This window comes from Podarcis bocagei (genome assembly GCF_964188305.1).
Source record: "Podarcis bocagei genome assembly, chromosome: 2".
Lineage (NCBI taxonomy): Eukaryota > Metazoa > Chordata > Lepidosauria > Squamata > Lacertidae > Podarcis > Podarcis bocagei.
In genome coordinates this window covers 83879550-83903399 of record NC_138126.1, presented here as the reverse complement: position 1 = coordinate 83903399, position 23850 = coordinate 83879550, and positions in this window count along the sequence as shown.

Genomic DNA, 23850 nt, shown 5'->3' with positions numbered 1-23850 from the left:
GGAAGATGCGCAAAAGTCCTTAGTACATGTTCCCCCTGCTTTGGTGGATATTTTTTCATAGACCACTAAGTTTTCCAGAGCCACACATAGACAGCAACACAGGGGAAAGCCACCCAGCAAGTTAGTCTTTTATTCAAAATTCTCAAGTTCCAGAACTTCCAATGAAATCACATTTTTCTTCTTTTTTCCTCACTCTTGTACTACCCTCTGGTGGTAGAAATGCTTTCTCTTTTTAACCAGACTTAACTTTTCTAATACAGTAGCTAGTCACCTACTCAGGGCAAGCAATGTGCTTCCCAGCTTCTCCCAGACTATAACTTCTTTCTGTCCCTTTGCCTGGTGGTGAATCAAGTTAGGGAGATTTTCTAATCCCAAAATATGTGGCTTTATATGAATAGACACATTTATACACTACTGATGTTTCAAGAAATGCAATCTAGCTATTAAATCCTTGATAGGGGTATGGGAGACTTCCAAATGGGGTATTAAGAAGCACAACGTGAGTGATTGACACAGTTCCTTGTAAAAAGAGAAGTGGTTTTGGTTTTTTAAATGATACTGCCAGGTGTATCCAAGGTAAAAACATCATGCACCCAGCAAAACAAAATGAGAACCAGAGCATTAGGAATTCTCTGTCGTTCTGTTTTATTTCTGAATTTTTGTGGAGTGCTGTGCATACAGTGTGCCACAACATCCAGTCATTTCCTCCCCTTCTACTTTGTCAATGAATATTTCCCCAAGGAGCTTCCAATCTAAACCAGAGATGGGGAACCTATAGTCCTCTTTTGGCCATATAATCTTTTGAGTGAACATGACACATACCTGAAAACAAAAGGGAGCGTGGATAGGGCAGAGCCCCCAGCAAGTGGTCCATATCAGTTAACTTACAATACATGATCTCTGAAACACTGGGCTTCCTTTGGACCCTCTCTATTCCCTTCCCCTCCCAGGAAAGTCTGGCTTTAGAACTGAAGAGAGAATAGCCTTGGATGTTATTCCAAGTGGGTCATGCCCTCAGCCATAATAAGGAGCATTAGAGAATCAGTTAAATGCTTTTAAAAATAGGTTAGGGTGGTTGCCCACTAATGGTCTTTCAAAAAGAGCAATTTTATTGTCCCAAACAGGCAGTAAGCCGTATCTCATCTCCTTAATGTGAGACGGCCGTGAGTTGCATTGAACAACATGTTTTGTGGATGGCCAAGGACCTGTGCCAGGAAATGTATTTTTTGCTTGCATCTAAATATGGCTGCCTTTTAAACCCACCTTAAAAGTCATTCTTATTTAATTTCTCTAAGTGCAACACCCAAAAAAAATTCTCATGTAATTAAATCACACCCAACAGGTTCTGTTGAATTGCTCAATCACTTATTGTCTTCAAGCCCATATCTTGGCCAGCAATTAGTTCTTCCCACCCCTTCTTCGCCTGTTCAGTTAATTGCATTTCAGTAGCTTTAAAGCTGAGGTAATGAACTGGGAAACTAAAGTTAAACAAACACTTAAAATATTAAAGACTAATCGCATCTTCCTGTTTAAATGTAAGCTAAGTCAGCTTCCACTTGTGTACTTAAGGATAAAGATAATGTACCTGGGTTCATCTGGTCTTCAGGTTAGGTTTGCTTTTCCTACACACTCTGGATATTTACATAGTTGGAAGCAGTGAAGTACCTGTAAGTTAATAATGTGAAGTTTCAGCATCAGGATGTGATAAACACAAGTGGCGCTTCGTTTCTGAAAGAAGAATTGCCAAGGCCAAAACCTGCCTACACCTTATGCCCTCTGGCCTGGCACCTTTTATCTGTGGTCCGCAATGCATCGTCTGGTTGTGACTATTCAGTGGGCAAGCAAAACATTATTTATCCATCAAGCAGCATACTTCTTCATGATTGCTACATATGTTTGAGAAGCAAGTGTCGACATAAAGTCCCAGTGATCCTTTACGCCGCAGCTGTGCTGCCTGGGGCAGTTGGGAGTCGTAGTCCAAAACATTTGAAGGGTACCAGGTTGGCAGAAGCTGCCTTGGGCAAATTAAATCATGGGCATCAGTTGTGTATGTCATGTAGCGTTGCAGAGGTGGTGGCTGCTTGTGATTGTAAATGAGACAAATGAAAGAAAAATGCTGAACTGTAAGACCACTTAGATGTAAATGCAATAAATAAATTGAGACAGACTGACTGATGAATCTAAATGATTTCTGACCATTCAACATGAGGTTTCTTGAGGTGATGTTAAAGGTCACTGCTTGATATACAGAAATAGACGCAGGGCTAGTGTATATGTCCGAAGAACATTTGGTGGAAAGGCAGGATCCAAATTTAACAAATAATTTTTTAAAATGCAATTATCTCTCCCTTGAATTTGGGCATGCATCCTTAAATACAACTACTAATACCCTCAGGTCATTCCAGATGACACATTTGCATTTAAAACCTCATCTCTGTGTTGGTGGAACATATGTCAACTTGGAACAGGGAAGCATTCGGGTGCTTGCCAGGAAAACAGGAATGCTCCATTGCCAACTGGCCCAAGGAATATACTCCTTAGGAATGAAATCCTCTTCATCTAACTTTCTCTTTCTTCTAGATCCATCTTTCTTTTCTTACTTCTTTTTCATATTTAATTCTTTTCTGTTCCTGTGTCATAGTTTGACAATTAACAATTTATTATTCATTCCTCTTCTCTCTTTATATCTCTCATGTTACTTCTGTACCAAGGAATTTCTGAAATACTACTATTATTGTAGTTTCTACTTGGGTATCTGTAACTGAGTCCAAAAAATGAAAGTGAGGAGCTGACCTAAAATGAACAGCTTCCTGTTTAGAGGGCCTAGGGTTAAGAGCCATTCTGGTGCCAAAGCAAGGGCGAGTAGGGTTTGTGTATGCCTACTGGGGAGGACAGAGAACTGTTTGGGATCTTAATCATTGGCAGTGCTGGCCCATGAAATTTTGCTGTCTGAAGTAGAAGCCAAATAGGAACATCAAAACCTGCCTTATACTGAGTCAGACCATTGATTTATCTAGATCAGTATGACTGACTGGCAATGACCAGGTTTTCAGACAGAGGACATTCCCAGTCCCACCTAGTGATAGCAGGGATTGAACCTAGGATCTTCTGCATGCAAAACAGATGTTCTACCCCTGAACTATGGCACTTCCGATCATGCCCTCCTCTCCGTGATAGGACCAGCACTTGAAAAGTCTTGTTGCACCATTAAAGGAACCAGTTACTTTCTCCATCTGCATCCACATGCATGATGCTGCCTGGAAAAAACCCACTTCACCCTGTTGCGTGACAGGCCAGTCTTAGGGGCTGGCAGAAACATCATACATTATTACCTTGGGGGTTGTGTGTGTGTGTGTGTGTGTGTCTTTCCTTTTGCTCACTGTCTTAACAAGAAGATTGACTGGATATATTTTGGACACACACTTCTCATACTTTTCCCTTGACATACTCCTTTTCAAAAGACTCTTGCTTTTTCAAGATTGGCTGTCAAGATACCAGTTGAACCTTTCACACAATTATGTATGGCAATTCAACTTCTAATAAGTACCTTTCCTTTTCCCCCTGATAACCTCTATTGGACCTCATGTTGCTTGCACTGCTTGTCATGTCTGATTGTGTATGTTTTAACCCTCAGGGATAGCTTTCTTTCCCCCACCGCTTTCTCTTTTACCACAGATGGGATTAGCTTTCCTAGATTAATATGGAAAATATTCCACCCCACCTGCATTGTGACAGAGATGAGAATGAATGTAAGAAGGAAAAGTCACCCTTCTCTGCTGTATATTAGCTAGAATCCGTGAAGCTCCAAGGACTATATTAACATTTGAAATGTGGTCTCTCCTTTCATGATGGCTTTTGACATGGACTTCATGTACAAATACAGAAGTACAGGAAGCATGAGTGAGTCACAGTCCGCAGACCTGCAGTGTGGTGGGCATTTAAAGTAGAAGAGAAAGAAACTTAGGCTCTATAACCTGGAAGGCATGGAAGTTAGTCCATCTGTTAATGGAAGTAAGCCTACGAAGTAGCCAATGTCATTACCATCTGGTAGAAGTGGTTTGCTTTGTTTCATTTGCAGGAAAAACCTTAATACATTTTTAGAAATGTATATGTAAGGAGAAGTTAGCTCAAACAAAGCAAGCTCATTTAGCTCTACCATCCAGCATTTCAAGGACCTGAACATTAAGTACTTCAAATGAAATACAGACCTGACTTGAGGCAAGGGAAACTTACCTTGGTTTTTAGTAGAACCACATTTGTCTCTCGGGCACACGGGATATGTTTGCTTTTATGCCTGCAAAACAAATAGAGATCCCATTTAAATCACTTCTGAGCCCCAAGTGGTGATGTTTGCAACTTTGTTTGTGCGGGGTCCCATGGTTTGAGAAAATATTTTCTTTGGCTTTCAGTCCTGCACTGAATTATACTTGATGCCCATTAATATCAATAGAATTGCAGTGTGCAGAGCCGAACAGAGGAATATAGCCATTGTTAATTTCTATTTATGGGGCTATATACCCTAGAGCTTCATGCAGAGTTCCTCAAGATGTGATACTCACTGGTGATAGTCAACAGAGACATCTGTCTTCATCAGATTTGATTTTACATCCTGCCACATTCTTTAATGCTGTTTCAGGAAGGTTTTTTTTAATGGTTCGAAACAGATTGGTACAATAAAATTGCTTAACAATAAGCAACCTGAATAACAAGTAAATAAGCAGTGATTCGTTAAAAAAATGGTTAGGTAATTCTGAGATAAAATTCATGACTGCCAGACTTCTAATAAATACAGAACTGCAGCCTGACAAGCCTCTTGAGAGGGCATTCTACAATGCAGGTGCCGCCATTAACAATGTGGCTACTAGTCATAATGGCTGTGTGCCAGCTCCAGTATTGCAGACAGTGAATACCAGTTGCAGGGGAACATGAGTGGGGAAAGTGCTGATAACCTCATGCATGTCCCACTTGTGGGCTTCCCCTAAAAATCTGATTGGCCACCTTGAGAACAGGATGCTGGACTAGATGGGCCTTTGGCCAGATCAAGAAGGGCTCCTCTTATGTTCTTACCCTTCATTCCAGCCATCCAAAATCAGACAATGCGGGCACTCAAACAGGGGCCCAACTGCTGAACTCAATGTATGGGCAAGTTCATTCAGGAAGAGGCCTAGTTCAAGGTAGATTGACCTTAAGCACTTCAAATTGTGCCAAGAACGTAACTGTAGACCTTTCAGCACAGGTGTTGCATGCTCTATTCAGGACAAATCCAATGGGATAGAGCCACAGTTGCCCTAAATGGCCTCGGCCCTGTATACCTGAAGGAGCATCTCCATCCCCATCATTCAGCCCAGACACCAAGGGCCTTCTGGCGGTTCCCACACTGTGAAGTGAAGCCACAGGGAGCCAGGCAGAGGACCTTCCTGGTAATGGCGCCCATGCTGTGGAATGCCCTCCCATCTGATGCTAAGGAGATGAGTAATTATATAACATTTAGGAAACGATCTGAAGGCAGCCGAGAAAGGGAAGCTCTGTAAGGTTTACTATGTTTTTATATATGCTGGAAGCCACCCAGTCAGATGGGTGGGGTACAAATAAATTACTACTGCTACTACTACTACTACTACTACTACTACTACTAGTAGTAGTATAGCAATAACCACTGAGACCTTTCTGGGAGTGGATAGCAAAATCTCTGTCAATCTCCAAATAAGCCACCCAAACCAGATAGGTACCATAGTGTGCATTACAGCAAGCAGCTCAAAGGTTAGGAGAATCAATGCAGCTACACACACAGGCACAATCTATCTCCCTGTGAAGGCGGTCCTTTATGTAATGATATTTTAATCTAATTCAGTTTTGGATACATTCCCTTTGCCCAATCTGTATATTTATTTTAAATGTATACCCTATAATATAATAAAAAAAAATCTCTGAGTGGTTTACGTAAACTAAAATGCCCACAAACACTCAATACAACTTCCTTAAAAAAAAATAGATTAAAAAACAACAACTGTATATCGCAGATAAAACTGAGTAGTGTACAAAACAAATATAAAAATAAAGCTTCAATGTTCGGGAAAGAGTGGGTAAACATAAGTTTTTAAAAGGTGTTTAAAGGTCATTACTGTCTCCGCAAACCACTTGAGGGGGGAATTTCACTTTTCACTGGTGACAACCTGCTGGCTGTCTCCTTAGAAAATCTCAAAGATCAGCTAGGTCTGTACCAGGACAGACACTCTGCTAGGCATCTTGGTCCAAAGTTGCTTAGGGCAGTAAATGTCAACAATGAAACCTTGAATGTGGCTCAGCAGCTAATAGCCAGCCAGTGCAGATCTTCCAACACTGATGTGAAATGTATAAAGCTGGGTGTTCCACCTGGCAGCTGCATTTTGCACCAACTGCCACTTCTGAACCAGGTGCAAGAGAGGCCCCACTTACAACGCATTACAGTAGTCTAATCATGAGTTGCCAATGTAACTCCTGTCCAGGAATTGCCATAGGTGATGCACCAACTAAAGTTGGCAATGGGCACTCTGAGTCAGCTGGATTTCTCTAGTAAACAGCAATGGATCTAGGAGCCCCCCCCCCAAAAAAAAAACAACAACACTGGGACTCAAACCAACATACCTTTCAAGTTACCTTGAGCACTGTCACTCTGGGCTCTTTGAGGATGCATCGTGACTTGTATTCAAATGCCTCTGTATTGCATACTTACATCAGTTCTGAGATTGCAGTAGCACACTGTAATTACCACACATTCATGGCCCACTCTTCCAATCATCTGCTGTTCTGACTCCTCACTTTCTTATTAAAACATAGAAATTATGTCCTCAATATGATCTTCTGAGTTTCAAGCTTAAAAATGTACCCTTTCTCTGAATTTATAGCAACAACCTCTTCTCATTGTTCAGATTCTGCATATTTTACCCAAAGTATTGTGCCCTTGTTTTTACACAGGATGCTAGCCAGATCTCAATAGCTATCTTAATGTAGCTGTATCATTCTTTTGTGATATGGCCATCTGTTTTGGGGGTGTTTGTTTTTTGTTCCTTTCATCTAATGTCATGCTTTAGACATGCAAAAATGGATGGTTATAAAATTCTGCTTTAAGCACACTTAAAGACTACAAGACTGCTAAATAATCTGGTTAATATTATGGCGCTGGCTCCTTGGGAGCATTTCTTATGTAACTAGATTGAACCAACAAACTCTGGCACCACAAGATCTTGGACCTGAACATGACCACATTAATGCGGTCTTTGTTTGTCTTAACATAGTAAGGTTTGTCCCCTATCGATGGTGGGATCTGGAATGTATATTCTACTCAAGCCTTCTCTAGAAGCCAGTCTGTTTCCAGATAGAGTAATGGGTACATCGCCATTCAGTTTCTTTCAGTGGTGATAAAGTGCAAGAGGAAGGCAAGTAAAGTGGTTGTTTTACACCAACTTGGTGCCCTCTAGATGTTTTGGGCCATAATTCCCATCAGTCCTATATATTACAGTCATGCCAGCAGGGGCTGATGGGAGTTGTAGTCAAAAAATCTGAAAGACACCAGGTTGGCAAAGGCTGTGTTGCAGTGCTACATTTCATTCTTCTCTAACTACATTTATCTTTTCTATCAGTTCACATTCTATCTTTCAAATGCACGGGAAGAGATCTTCAAAATATGTTCAGATTTCCAACATACTTTGGCTTCCTAATATCTGTTGATTTCCACTTCCTTGTGATTTTTGTTTATTTTTCCATAGCAACTTTTCCATAAATATGTTCACCACTGCTGCTTTCTATAGATCTGTTTTCACAAATGTATGATTGTTTTCCTCAAACTAGCAAAAATCAATCACAGAATGCAGCCAAATATTTTGCACAAAGAAACACTACAGAAGTGAAAATAAAACGTATAGTTGAACATTACGGCTGAATTGTATTCCACACTTATATGACTAAAACCCAATTTTCCAAAAAAAAAAACCCCCAACACCCCACAAATTTGTCTATTTACGCAGGAAAGCAGCATGAGAAGAAGCAGTGGTGAGGAGAGGAGAAGCAGAGCAGTTGGTGTGGGAGTCGAGAGAGGGGGAGAAGGCACAAAATGGGAAAGTGAAAATGGGAAATTCCCACCAAATGGGAAATTCATGGACGTCTTCCCACCCTGCCCCTGGAGGTGCTATAGGAGCCTTTGCAGGCAAGCCACTGAGCTATGGCCTCTCCCCTTAAAGAGCACTGCAAGAATGCTCTACAGCATTCTCCCCCTTAAATACAGCTGCAATTATTTTTGCTCTCTTAATGTTACTGTGCAATGAATAGCTAACTTCCCTGTGTGGAACTGTGTTCCATGCTGTTTTATGCTACTCTCCTAATAAGGTTACATACTCATCAATAGCCAATTTGTTTGACACAGGAAATGGTTCATAGTGCAGAACCTAATTAAAGGACCTATGAATTTTGATGCAATACTGAGGGAGTGGAGACAAAACAGAAAGTTGGAAGTTCTCCAGAAAGACTTCCATGAAACAGATGTAAAATGGTCATTGATATGATGTAGTCCACTAAACTGACTATAGGGACACAATTTATCAGATTATTTTCTATTGTTACACCTCATGCTAACTCTGGCCCCTATACTCTCATGGGAATAGAGTGAGACATCTGGCTAATGTAATAGTCATCAAATATTCTGTGCTTGCCCTCTTTTTCCAAATACATTCTGCCTTCCATATCTCCAACCCAACAGTAACCCAGGTTTTGCTGTACTACAATTTCCAGCAGTTCCAGGCAGCATGGCTGTTGGTCAGGGATGATGGAGTCTATAAACCAATGATATTTGGAGAGCACCATGTTGGCTAACCTGGTGCCAATCTGACACCAACTTGATGGGTAAGTGCTCAAAACAGCTTTGCCCAACTTGGTGTCCAATTTGCCTATGCTGGGTGAAGTTGATGGGAGATGTCGTCCAAACCATCTGAAGGGCTTTAGGCTGGGGAAGGTTTCCCCTTTGCACAAGACTCCAGTAATATGGAAAGAGGCTGTAGAATGCCCTGTTTTACCAATCCTGGAAGCAGTAAATAGTCCTACAGCAATTAGCACATGTATTTTTATTTTATTTTAAGATTCGCTATTTCCAGAGAAACGCAGAAACCAATTTTCAGTGTCTTCAAAATTTCCAGGAACTTTGCATTGTGAATTGCATTTGCCAGCTAAACTCTACTGATTTCAGTACCAGATATGTAATTAGAAAGGAGCCCCTGCTTCTAACAAAATGGAATTACTTCACCCACAAGATATTCTTTCAGTACATAAGGATTACAAACCTATTTGTTCAGCTCTTCTAGGCACTCATGGTGGAAGCAAACTAGTGATTCTTAAATGCTGGCTTTCTTCCCAGATGCCACATCAGATGCTTGACATGAGTTTTATGTTAACCCTATGTCAAGTGACAGCTTGCTTTTAGGACCGAAATGTTCTGTGGAGATGTGAAAAAGAAGCCACACTTTCATTAACAGATACACACACGCACACACCAGCAGTATTAATTACATCCAGTGAAGGACAAATAAGGATAGGAACCACAATAGCATCTTTCCTTTGTATGTTAGGGCATTTTAAAAACAATGACTAAAGAGAAACAGATGAGTTTCTATTCTTGCTCCAGCCAGCAGTTTATCCATGCAAGAATAAATTCAAATAACATCTAGAGGATAGCTATGAAGCCAGGTCATAATGTTTGTCTTTTGGAGATGAGCGAGACCTAAATTCAATCCTCCATTAGATCAGATTGCAACCTTTTAGGTGGTCTCCATCTTGCATAAAATATGTTGGCCAACGTCAAGCATAGAGAATGTCGGTGAGTTCAGTTGTGGTTTTTAGGTTTATGAGCTACACAACCACGGAACACTTGTTATGTTAAACCCTAACTTTCCCATGAAGGTCTTTTTTCATCTCCGCAATCTCCCACAATGAAGACCAAATCTATGCGTACTATTGTACAATTGTACAGATGTTTGCTCTGAAATAAGTCCTACTGTGATCATTGGGGCATACAGTACTTCCAGGTAAGTAAATAAATGATTGCCACCTAAATACACAAAACTGCAGTTATTCACATTAATATAGTTGCCTTTCTTTCCCTTCCCTTCCTTGTTTTCTTGTGAGAAACTTCAGGTAGTTGGGGGCATTTTGTTTGTTTATGTTGACAAGCAACAGTTCCACGAATGTGAATACTTGTAAAGTTTCCTGCCACCTTTTGTTTTATTTCACCAAGAAGATAATATAATAAGAACAAAGGAATTAGGATGTGAGCTTGCTCTTTTCTACTCATAAAGAACACGATTCATTGAGACAGATCTGGTTTTCTTACTTGTTGCATTTTAAGAGAGTCTCAATTCCAGCTGGTGCTCTTACCAAAGAAGTGCAGTGACCGAGCCACGGGTAGCGCATGGCTCTATGGTGTTACAGAAGTTGTGGCCTTAGGGAAATCTGCAAGGCACAGAAGGCGTGGAGCATCGCCAGCCTCACCACACAGCCTTCTCAGGGAGTTGCAGTCTAATGCACACCTGTGTCTCTGACTTTCGGAAAATTAAGTGCTATGCGGTGGGTCTGGCTTGCTTTGGCTTTTAGTTGCAGTGGTGCAAATACATTGTATGTATTACTGCATTTGCAGTGAAAACAGATGTGCTGTGTTGGACTCGTTGCTTTAAATTCTAAATGTCTTTCTGTAGGCCATTGTATATTTTCTAAGAGAGAGAGGCAGGGGGTAGGGAGAGAAATCAATGTCATTTAGTTTGATGGTTTTCTCCAGTGGTTCTGTTTAATGCAACAGGTTTCCTGAAGGATTCTCTAATGTTTGTTCAAGCATTTGACATCTGCCTTTCAATCTGGAAGGCCAACCATTCTGCCCCTATCCCCAATAACTAGGTTCCCTCCCATCTAAATGTTTCATGCATAAATCTTACTTTCCTGCCAAGTTTGACAATGCTGCCTTTTTAAATTATTCCTTTCTTTATATGTGCAGTAAAGTTTATTTCAAATTTTATGTACCAGGGACATAGTCATTACCAGTAACAAAAGGGTTGGAAGTTCATCAGTTTTAGGCAGAATGTACACAAGAGAAAGTTCATTCATGCAACGCTGATGTCACTCTATTTATGTAATGTTGGTAGACAAATACTTATAATGGGCATTGTACAGTCGCATTTGCAAGGCAATCTAATCTTTAACCCAAAAGCAGATCCCACTGAATTTAATGGTGCTTACTTCCTGGTAAGTATTTTTGGGATTATTTCAGGGATTATTTCACATACGCATATTCATAATGTGGAATGTCATCATGATTTTCAGTTCTTACTGCTAGCACAGAAACGTGTAATGTTTGGGCTGGTGGATGATGATATGAAGGTATTGTTTTTGTGATAGTCACTCACATGCACAGCAAGTCATAACTTGAGAAACTTAATATAAATATTCAGATTTATACTGGGAGGATGGACAGCAAAAATAAAACAAAAACCTCATCACAGAATAGAGTTATCTTTGCAGTGGACACTTCAGATAGGTTCTAACTGAATATATTTTATCACCTCACCATTACAAATTTGGCTTGTTTGGTACATAGTCATAGGTCATGGGGAAATTATGTAGGAGACCAGATTTCATAAACAGATTTGTATTATGAAAATACCTGCAAAAAGACAGCATTCAAGTGGTAATGTGCACAAAACTGAGGTCCTGTTTATATTTTACTTAGAGCAACCTACTTATTGCTATTCTTTGCTACCGAGCAACTTCTCCTAACATCTGCAACTTGTGCCCAAGTGGTTAGGTTGGATTATGTGGTTATGTATGATACTACTGATGCCTGCCACATTAGGCACTGAGCGCATGATTTTCTGTGGCTTTTAACATCTGACTTTGTTAAAGCTCTGACATTTTATTATTTTTCATGTTAATGATTGGATGCTTTAGTCAACTGTTTTTAGCTTGCCACTGTTCTGAGGATCTTTCAGCATTATAAAGTAGAATATAAATTATAAAATAAACACAATAAGTAAAATCACACATATGGGCATACTACAGAACAGCTTTAAGGCATGCAGTGACTTTACACAGATTCAAGAAGCTATAGGTGGCCTTTCTGCCACCCCAAATCATGAAAGCAGAGTCTCTTACTTGTAAGTAGAAAGAGATATTTATTCAGGCAAATAACAATACAGGCTCAGCAGCAGACCCAAGGCAGGGCAAGAAGTTCACAAGTGGGAAGAAGCAATGGAGATGCCTCCATAAGTTTCCATGCCCTGGCCACCAAGCTTTTCAAGGTAAGGCATGGCATGCTCAGGAGAGCAAATCTCAGCTCGTGAGACTTGCTCACTTTGCAGGAATGTGAGGATTGCAAAATTGTGGGTGGGTGGGTGGGTTTGCAGTGAAGGCAGTGCCTCATTCTAGGTGGCAAGGCTTCATCTTCCTGTTCAGGCTGTTCAGTCACTGCCACATCCAGTTCTGCCACCCTGCTTGGCTGCTCACAGCACTCCAGGCTCTCTGCTCCTCAGGAACGGGTGGGGGTGGGGCAGCTGGCATCCCTGCTCACCATTCTGAAGTTCGGGTAGAAAGGGGAGATTGCTCCTTCTTCAAACCAGGTTCCCACCACATGGTTTCCCCTCAGTTTCTTCTTCCTCTTTTTCCTCCTCCTGCATCAGAACCTGCCTACCCAATCCCAGTCCCAGAACTGTGGGACTCATGACATCACGAGGCTTGATACAGAGTGGCCTTTGGTACATGTGAACTACACTGGACAGAGCCAATTTTGTAACATTTATTGGACTTTTCCTTAAGACTTATTGAATGAGAAGACATGGCAGTGGACAGCAAATGTTGGAGTTGGAAGGGACCCCAAGAGTCGTCTAGTCCAACCCCCTGCAATGCAGGAATCTCAGCTAAAGCATCCATGACAGATGGCCATCCCACCTCTGTTTAAAAACCTCTAAGGAAGGAGAGTCCACCACTTCTCATGGGAGTCTGTTCCACAGCTGAAAAAGCTCTTACTGTCAGAAAGTTTTTTCCGAATGTTTAGTCAGAATCTCCTTTCTTGAAACTTGAAGCCATTGGTTCTAATCCTACCCTCCAGAGCAGGAGAAAACAAGCATGCTCCCTCCTCCATGTGACAGCCCTTAAGATGTTTGAAGATGGCTATCATATCTCCTCTCAGTGTCCTGTGTGGTGAGAGCCAGTGTGGTGTAGTGGTTAAGAGCGGTAGTCTTGTAATCTGGGGAACCGGGTTCGCGTCTCCGCTCCTCCACATGCAGCTGCTGGGTGACCTTGGGCTAGTCACACTTCTCTGAAGTCTCTCAGCCCCACTCACCTCACAGAGTGTTTGTTGTGGGGGAGGAAGGGAAAGGAGAATGTTAGCCGCTTTGAGACTCCTGAAGGGGAGTGATAAAGCGGGATATCAAATCCAAACTCTTCTTCTCTTCTTCCTCTTTTCCAGGCTAAACATACCCAGCTCCTTCAAGTGCTCCTCATAAGGCTTAGTTTCCAGACCCTTGATCATCTTGGTTGCCCTCCTCTGCATACATTCCAGTTTGTCAACATCCTTCTTAAATTGTGGTGCCCCAAATTGGACACAGTATTCCAAGTGTGGTCAGACTAAGGCAGAATAGAGTGGTACTATGATTTCCATTGACTGGTACACTATACCTATATTGATGCAGCCTAGAATAGCATTAGCTTTCTTTTTTGCTGCTGCATCACACTTGTTGACTCATCTTAAGCTTGTGGTCTCCTAAGACCCCTAGTTTCTTTTCACATGTACTGCTAGTAAGCCAGGTGTCCCCCATCCTATATTTGTGCACCTGGTTCTTCCAGAACCTTACCTTTGTCCCTATTGAAATTCATTTTGTTAGTTTACGCCTAGTTTTCCAATCTGTTAAGGTCATTTGGAATTCTGATTCTGTTTTCTGTGGCATTAGCTACTCCTCCCAGTTTGGTGTCATCTGCAAATTTGTTGAGGATCCCCTCAATTCATTCATCCAAGTCATTTATAAAGACATTGAACAACAACAGACCCAGGACAGAACCCTGTGGCATCTTGATTTTCTCCTTAAAGAAAGGCAAAATGAAAAAGCTTTTTTAAAGAAAGAAAGAAAGAAAGAAAGAAAGAAAGAAAGAAAGAAAGAGGGCTAAAAATAACAAACACCATTTTTATGAGATCATTAAGAAGTTAAGATTTTAAATGCACCTAAGTTATTTTCCTCTATAGTTAGCACAGAGCTCCATATCCCTGTGTATGTGTGACCTGCCATTACATTTGTTTGTAGTGGCTGGATGCCCTGGTGCCACATCAATTTCTTTCATCAGTTTCACAGATTGGTTTTACAAAACCATCATGTCCTCTCAATAAAGTGATAAAAGTAGCTGTTATAGGATATGGGATTAGGAGTTGGAGCACCTTCTTCTGTGGAAAACATCTGAGGCTTTTCCATGCTGGGGGATGTGATGGAAAGTGGACGGATAGAAATCTCTTTCCTATGATACTAGAATTGGGGCTGTCCAATTAAATTGATTGGCAGCTGATTCTGGATTTAGGGGGAAAGAGCACTTTCCTCAGACAGCACATTCTTAACTCATGGAATATATTGCTGCAAAGATGTGGCGGTGGCAACCAGCAGATGGCATTTAAAAAGGATTAAACAGAGTCATCTAAGATAGGTCTGTAATTCTCTCCGTTTCCGATGTTCAGGCTGTCAGAGCCTGTAATAATGTAGCCAAAATGGCACGATGCACCACACACATGAGTAAGGTATCCGCAAGCTTGGAAGAGCACCAAAGTTTGTGGAAGTACAAAAAAAACATTTAGCAAAGAACCCCAAAGAGGGGAAGAATAAGCTGATGAGGACTGAGTGTGCTCAGCTGCCATGGTACACTGCCTGGTTGTTGGGGAGGACAGCAGAAAACAGGGAGGGGAGATGGAACTGAGGTGCTAGAATCCTGGGCAGGGAACAAGTCACACTAGAGCACTTTGGTCATGGCAGCCGTATGAAACCCCCATGTACAGAGGCATACCTCTGAACACCAGGGAGCAGTGTCCAACACCAGGGGATATTGATCACTTTCATGCCTTGCTGGTCACCGCTGAAAACAGAATGTGTGACTACATAAACCATGGTCTGATGCAACAAGACAGATCTTGGTTAACTTTGGTTGGTGTGTACAAAGTGTTCACAATTTTTATTTGCACATTTTGTCCATCGGGAAGAACAGGAAGTATGTAATTTACTAAAGATGTGTCTTATAAAATTGGAAACTATCTGCAGAAAATAACATACCGAGCAGTTCAGGTTACAAGATATGCATGTATATACAGCACAACAGAGTGATGTTAGCTTCCCATATTTAACCACTAGATGGCCTTCTCTAGGTAAGCACATATAAATCATGGCACTGACAATGAATTCAGACGCTGTGTAGTTAAATACTAGCACAAGACTGCAAAAAAACCACAAAAAAACAATAGGTTGCTTAGAGCAAGAAACATCTTTGAAGCTGAGCAGGTTACTCCTTGAAAGGATCCCAAACACCTTTTAAAATGGGTAAGATATATTGTAAGTTGTTTTTAATATTATTTATTGGGTTTCTTACTTACTAGTTATATACGCCTCCTTTCCTCCAAGGAGCTGAAGTTTCAATTTGATATAAAGACAGGATGCAAATTAAACAAACAAACAATGACAGTGTACATGGCTCTTCCATCCTCTATTTTATCCTCACAACCCCTGGGGCAGGTTAGGCCAAGAGGTACTTTGGCCTGTCCAAGATCACCCAGTGATCTTTGTGACTGAACGGGAATTTAAACCCAGGTCTCTCCAGTCCTAGTATTTTTTTCCCTGGAGGACCGCTCCCTTTTTATTTATTTACCAAGCATGTAAAGCTGAATGAGTACAAATTAAATCTGTGTAAGTTGTGAGTTACCTGTACTCCAACCCAGGGGTAGGGAACTTTTTTCAGGCTGAGGACCATTGGCAAAAGTGGGCAAAGCAACAAATGCAAGTTTTACTTTTGTACAGCAGGCCAGTATCAACACACACTCACATGCTTGGTTTTTATCCTCAAGGTAAGCAAGAGGCATTAGAGTTCCAGGAAACTTTCCAGCAAGGAAACTGTGAAGCTGGGCCAGTGAGGGGCCTAGCTAGGGAGAGGTGCAGCTTGACAAGTGTCTTGGGACTCAGCTATAGTACATTGGCAAAGAAAAAGCACTTTATATGCGTTGTATATGCATTATAACACTGTGACACCAGGTGGCACTGTGGAGTTCTGTTTTTGCCAATCCGATTTCTCATACAACGTTTACAACACATTTAACTGAAACACTTCTTTGATGTATCTAGATCCAGCCCTGGAGTATTTGGCCCCGGGCTGGAGGTTCTCCATTGCTGCTTTAATTGCCTTCAGCAGCAAATTGCACAGGTAGATGAACTGCAGGAAGCCCTGGAGGTTGAAAAGAAGGATGTAGGGTGCGGTTGACTGGCTCAAGATGTGTCTTCCCACAGTTTCTGCTGTCTGTCTCAAAATCCCTGTGGGCCCATTTGCAGGGCAAAAAATCTGGTGATGCTGTGAGCAGAGAACTGGTACTTCAATCTCCGCTCTCCATATGGTGCCTGGCATTAAACAAACGAAACACACCCTATAACCTATAGCTTGGGATTTCTCCAGATGTGCAAATAGAGCTGTTTAAGCAACCAAAGATTTTTGTCCAGTCTCTCTAACGCATCTGAAGATTTGTCCAACTCGGGCGCAGTCAATCTTACTGTGAATGCACTTCATCAGAGCCTTCTTTTCATCATATCTGCTATACTGAGCTCTGACTAGCTCAGTGATTGCTTTTGGTCGCTTTTATTTAAGTGAGATCTGCCTTAGATCAGTGCATCACAAAGCTATAAACACACGGCATAACATTGGACTCATCTCTTTTGAATCTTGACTAGTTTTGACCAGCTGAAGGTAAACAATAAGTATTTATGCTTATTTATGTCCCTTCTCTATAAGTTGTTTTGGCAAATCTTCTCTTGGACTCCGATCTAAGAGACCTTCCCTCTTAGGCTGATTGCTCTCGCTTTGTGTGTTCGCAAGGCAAACCCTTCTGTGCTTATAAGGCTGTTTACTTGGGGGAAATGCCAAGCTCTCGAAATGGACGCTATCTAAGATCTGGTATATGTCAAGAGTCTTCCATTACTTAGATGGAGCTAATGTGCACTGTGAGCAGGGGATATATATATATATGTTTTCCCCACACATAATGGCATAAAACAAGATCATTCATAGATTGGCTGATTAACATGACTGAAGTTTTTAAGGGGGCCACCATGGTGTGCTGGCCCAAAAGACTTCGGTTGCAATCCTGTATACACTCATAGGAGAATAAGCCCAATTCAATTAAGTAGAACACAGGATCCCAAGAGTTTGGGATCATATTTCTCTTAACAGTGCGGAGAGGAGCAGCTGTTGTAGCATACCTATTGTGAACAGTAAATAAACAGAAGCCTAATTCCAAAACAATGTGCAAATGTCATTCGTGCCTGTTTCCCCCATTCAAACTTTCCCTTGATTCCAAAATGCCTGGGACTAATTAGCCTGAGAACTAAAGCTGACTCCTGTTGTGGTTATTTGGCCACTGGCAGGCAGACTGGTGGCTCTGCTAAGCAGCCAAAGTTGTGGCGGGTCGTGGCCAGCCGAAATGAGAGATTTTTTTCCCATCCACAGCCTTCATGAGAAGGCTAATTCCATTCAACCATAATGAGGGGCTGGGTAATTCGTTGCAACTGTTGTACAAAGGACTAGCATCCTCTGGGTGTTTTGATATGTGGGAGGATGTTTATTCAGGATAAGCACAGAAATGAAGTTAAAAGTTTTCAGTGGGCAAGCCACAACGAGGAACAAAGTATTTTGCATCTTTAGAGGCTGGTTCATTTGCATCACGGTAATAGGCCTTGAACTATGAAACCAGCTTAGTTAGACATCCCACATAGTCAAAGTTGCAGACTCTTTTCAAGCCAAAAGGTACTGCTATCCAAACCAGTAATCTCATGACTCTCACCTGGTAGATGATTTCCTGTGCTCAAGGCAAGAGCATAATTGGCACAGAAACTATAGACACTTCTGGATTATGACTTCCCACGCTGCTGATTAGGCTATAAAGCAGAAAATAAAGTCCCCCTTGAACAGCAAGTATGGAAACCTGCCAGACAGACGACCCACCCTTGCACCCTGATACCAAAAAATGCACTTTCACCCTTTGCTTAAGCTGTCTTCATTCCCTATTGTTGTCCATTTTTCTTATTCTTTTTGAGAAAGAGTGACATAGATTGTTCTATTCCCTCAGCAGTTTCTGGCTTGTCTGTTCCTTGGAGCTGGTGGCAAACAGTTGCTTAGCCCTTTGGGGTAACTCTTCCCAAAAAGCGTTGGGACAGAGGAATCACCCTACTCACTCAGCCATTTCCTGCCCACCAGCCATGTGGAACCGGCCGTAGTTAATTGGTTAGCTCCCTATAAGGGCTATTTTGTTTTTAAAGTATGTGGGTGAGGATAAGAAGGAACAATGGGTATTAACACAGTCAGGGTGTGTGTCTGTATGAGAGAGAGAGAAACATGTATGTGTAGTCTGTGTAAGAGAAAAAGATAAAGGCTTATGAATGTATTTATGTATGTAAAGTGCGTATTTGTTCTAAATTAGAAAACAAAAAAATCTGTCTCTGTCTATCTATCATCTATCTATCTATCTATCTATCTATCTATCTATCTATCTATCTATCATCTATCTATCTATCCTCTGTTATTCAGTGGTCTGTGTTTGCCTAAGCTTGAGTCTGGACTAAGGATTCTGAGCCCCTGTGTTCTGATTTGATACATGATATCCAGTCACAGAACATTTCAGGATTTGGGCCGCTGCCATTGGCCCTTAAACTCTGAGTTATGATTTGCAGCTTGGGAGTTTAGACAGCCAATCACGTTGGGAGTGGAAGTGGCTCAGGCCTTCAGAAATGTATATAAGCAGTTGCTTTGCCCCTGTTATCCAGTTCTGTTAGTTCAATAAAGGTTCTTGCTGTTATTGCTGTGTCTTGCTTCGTGGGGACCCACCTACACTTCACTATCTATATCTATCATCTATCTATCTATCTATCTATCTATCTATCTATCTATCTATCATCTATCTATCTATCTATCTATCTATATATCTATCTATCATCTATCTTTTCTGGCTTCTAGCTCAGGCCATCCTAAAACTTATAGAATAAACCTCATCTGCAATGATGTGCAGCTGGACTAGCGCCATCCCTGATGCGCACTGAACATGGATGCCTGAAAATAAACCCTCACATGTGAACAGCCCAGTCTATACCATCAGGACACTTTGCCCCTTGTTCTGTGTGTGGAGCTTTTCAAGTGTATTCAAGTGTATTTTCAAGCAATTCTAGTTTATTAGGAACAGAATGTTAGGCCCCACTAGACTTTTAAATGGCACAGCCCTAAGATGTGTGTGTGCACGTGTGTGCATCATATAGCTATATTTACTATGACCAATAAAGGGTCAGAGAAGGTGTACAACAGACATGCCTATATTTATGTCTGTGAGATGTTGAAGGATATATTGCTTTCACAGGACAATGTTATCAAAAACTTGCTCAAGAGCACTGAAAAAAGCTTTACATTGAAAGATCTGTCTAAAAGAGAATTGGCTGAGCTGAAGCATGCTTATGCATGCTGCCAGTGCAAAAAAAGAAAAGAAAAGCCAAACTGTTGTTTCAGACACATTTTAGTTTAACCAGAAACAGTTGGAACTCTCTAAAATAGTCCAAAACTAGAACACAGTCAGTAGCACACGACTGCTTTTCAGCTAAATCCTTGACATGATTGCAATCAACACACTTAGGGTCCTGATCAGGAGACACTTTTCTCTTGTTTAACAGTGCCAGCACATTAACGTTCGGTCAGAAAGGTGATACGCTTCTCAGTAGTGTGGCAGTCCATTCTCTTCTCCTGCTTTCCTTCTTCTGGTAGCAAATGAAACTCCAGTTCTGTATCACAGAACATGGAACAGAAGGAAAGGAAGATGGATGACGGCACCAGTCATTCTTATGCTGTGGTCACAAACAGCAACAGATGCAGCTTCTGGCTCAAGGGATGGCCATCCTCGGTTTTTTAAAACCAATATCTTAATTTCTTAGCTGAACAGAACAAAAAACTTAAAAGTTTGGTAGCTATTTACAAAAACAAATGTATGGGTTGTATCCAGTGCTAGTAATATTCAGAGTCAACCCTTTGAAATTAATGGACATGGCTAAATGAGGTCCATTAATTTCAGTGGGTCTCCTTTGAGTAGAACTTAGTTGGATACAACCTTCTTTTTATGATCATCCCATTGACCAGAGTTTTCTTTGCAGTGGTGACCCTTCTGGCCTTTTAAGGGGAAATGTTTCCTCATATGTACGACGGGCAAAAATGAAGTAAATGGAACATATCTCTTATATATCACATTTTAAAACGAAGGTGTATGTTCATGTAGAGACCATCAGTGACCAACAATATTCACTAATCAACTAATATTTATTTCTTATTGGGAACTGCAAAACTTATTGTTAAGAGAATAAACAGCATCAGCATCAGCAAGGCAAATAGCAAGGTCTCTTTACATTAGTCGTCTTTTCTGTCTTAGCTTTATGGAGTTAAGCATGAAATAGTCACAGGGGTTAAAATATGTGCTTTGGCTAATGCGGAAAGCCTAGGTTTAATAGTTTAAAATGTTCCGGCTAAAACAGCTTCATCTGGTAAGTAACCCTCTCTGAAAATGCATTAGAGGGACTTGTTTATAAAAGATAGATGTCAAATAGCATAGTAGGTTTTAGCAGAATGTGAGTGGCTGCAGTGAAGCAAGGAACATGAAATAAGACTCATGGTATGCAACAATGTGGTTTCAATATATACTAAAATATAGGGCCCTCGTGACCACCACTGAGAACATCTCACATAACTTGCAGAATATAGAAGAACGTGAATATGTAATATCCCAAAAGCTGACACTGTCTGTTTACTCAACGCTGGAACAATGATGGAAATAACAGCTGAACAAATGCAAATTACAGTTTTGAATAGAAGACTATGATCATCATAGACAGGCTTTTGAAAGTAATACACTGCAATTATAAGTGGACAAACTACCTCAGACAGGGATCTCCCAATGAGAAATGGCAGACAGGCAGAGGGGCGGTGTAATAACAGTTTTTCACATCTTACTGGTGATCTTTAGGCTGTTAGTTGGGTGTTGAAAACCAGGACCAACAAGGTACCGGTAGCTTTATTGAAATGCTACCGGTTTCACACACGGGGCCAGCTGGACAGGCAGAGTTTTGCAGTCTTGATGTGTAGATGACACAATGGTATTGGGCAGAGGGTTTTGGATTTGTTAGGCCCTGGGGAACATTATGGGACAAGCCAGGCCTTTACAAGAGGAATGGGCTCCTCCATTTGAGCCACGATGGAAACAAACTGCTGGTACCTAAAATCAAAAAGGTGGCAGAGCAGCTTTTAAACTGGTCACAAGATTCCCAAGAGCATTTGGTTGGTCACTGTGAGAACAGGAGCCTGGACTGATCCAGGGGGGCTATCCTTATGTTCTTGAGAAGCTGAAGGGAATATTCCTGAGAGACCATTAACGTGCTTGACAGTGCATGCACAACTTCAGCCTTAGTGTGTTTCTGATAAACCTGTTTGCCCATCCTTCTGGACTTTAATATTGTCCCTGTTTCTTTCTATGGTTGCATAAACATTCTATCGAACAATCGACTATTTCACAGGCCCTTCTCAGGAGTTGTTGCGATAGGTAATTTACAAAGCATGTTAAAGGTTTTCTACGTGTCATGGAATTTGGACGGTTGGAAAGAGTTTTAATTGTGATCTGTTTTCAAGAAACCCAGTGCTGGGGAAGCTGCATGGAAGCTGCAGGCAAATACTAGCAGCTCACATTGGCATGAACAGCTGTACTTGGCAATGCAGGGGACTAGATAAGTTTACTTTAAAGAAATAAACAAAACCACTTTGTTTACTGGAGGGTAAAATAGGGGTTTTTAAATGAAAAGTTTCTTAACGTTTTGCTTCGGCAATTGGTAAACCATTTCCTGCTCTCAAGCTGAGAATAAGCTCCCATAGCTATTTCTGTACCAGTTCAAGCCCACATAGATTGATACTGTTACAGCTGCAAGTGAGCAGTCCGCTTTGAAGAAATGCCCTTTCCTATTGCAAAACTCGTGTATGGAAAGAAAAGTGATGAAAAACAGGATGGATGGACTGTAAAGATGCTTTAATCTTGGCAAGTAAAAAACAAATAGACAGAAGATTGGGAGTGTGCATGAAAAATAGTGCATGTGTCCCAACTAAAGTAATGCAGGTTTACAAAATTAATCCCATTTTTTCTGCTGTATCAGAAATTATATTGGTAGTAGTATCTCCCCCCCTTTTTTTTACAGAACAGAATGTACGGTTCTCTGTTTTTTAAGCAACACGTAGTCTCATGCATACTTATTTGAAAAAAGTATGCATGCAATGGCAGCCCTAGGGATCTTAGCAGTACCACTTGATGTATTCTACCTGCTCCATACAAAATAGCAATTGATAAATTGGTACAAACTTAGGAATTTGTCTTATAGAAGACCAGATTATTTCCCCCCATTTAACCCAGTGTTGTCCACTGTGGCGGGCTGAGCTCTTCATGGCTTGTTAAAACACTACAGGAATAGGCAAACTCGGCCCTCCAGATGTTTTGGGACTACAACTCCCATGATCCCTAGCTAACAGGACTAGTGGTCAGGGATGGTGGGAATTGTAGTCCCAAAACATCTGGATGGCCAAGTTTGCCTATGCCTGACTTACTACCTGGCCTTTTGAACTAGAGATGCCAATGATCAAGCTTTGGATCTCTGTGTGCAAAACTTAGAAACTGAAATGTTGCAATAGACTCAATGCTAATGCATTTTCTTGAACAAAAAAATAAGTTTAGCATTTAACCTTAAAAGGATAACCCTAAAGATCTGGTGTCGTTGAATTTAATTTAGACAGACATGTTGAAGCCTAAGGTAATAAAAACAATACGGAACTTCTAACAGTCCCCTTGCTAATTATTGTCAAATAATGAATACAGTCAGCTGTCAAATAACATAAGAACAAGTTTGCTATTGTTCTATTATAGTGTGGGTGTGTTTTTGTGTAGGATATAAATTATAGTGATAAAATAAAAAATGATTAAAAGTAAAATAGCATATATAGGCATGGATCAGTATGATACTTCACAGTACAGACGACATAAACAAAATGCAATGAAAAGATAATTGTCCCTGCTTGCAGTTACTCCAGGAAACATAAACTGTGAAACTGGAAACCTTCCAGTTTAGAAAAGAACATGAATTGGTGCCAGGTACTTATGCAAAGCTGATAAAAGCAGGTGACTGAGCAGATCGAGATTTGCCACCTGGCCATCTTTTTTTTTTTTTTTAAACCTGCCCTTCTTATTTTAAAAGGCCTGTTCCGTACAGCAGCTTTACAACAGTTCCATCACGAAGGGTGATCAAAAGAACTGGCCCTACCAGTGCAGGAGGCCTTTGTTGTACTTTCCCCCATTATAATACTTCATGACACCTGGGGTTTTAAAGGGTGTGAATGTTTGATAAATAATGAACACACACTGTCCATATATGCAGAATAGTGGCCTATCAAAAGGAAATGGCAAGGCTGCCACTTGAGGATCAATATCCTGCCATTTCAAGACCCCTTTCTTCAATTCTTTTTAACAGGCTACAAGACTGACGTGCCCCCCTCACCTTC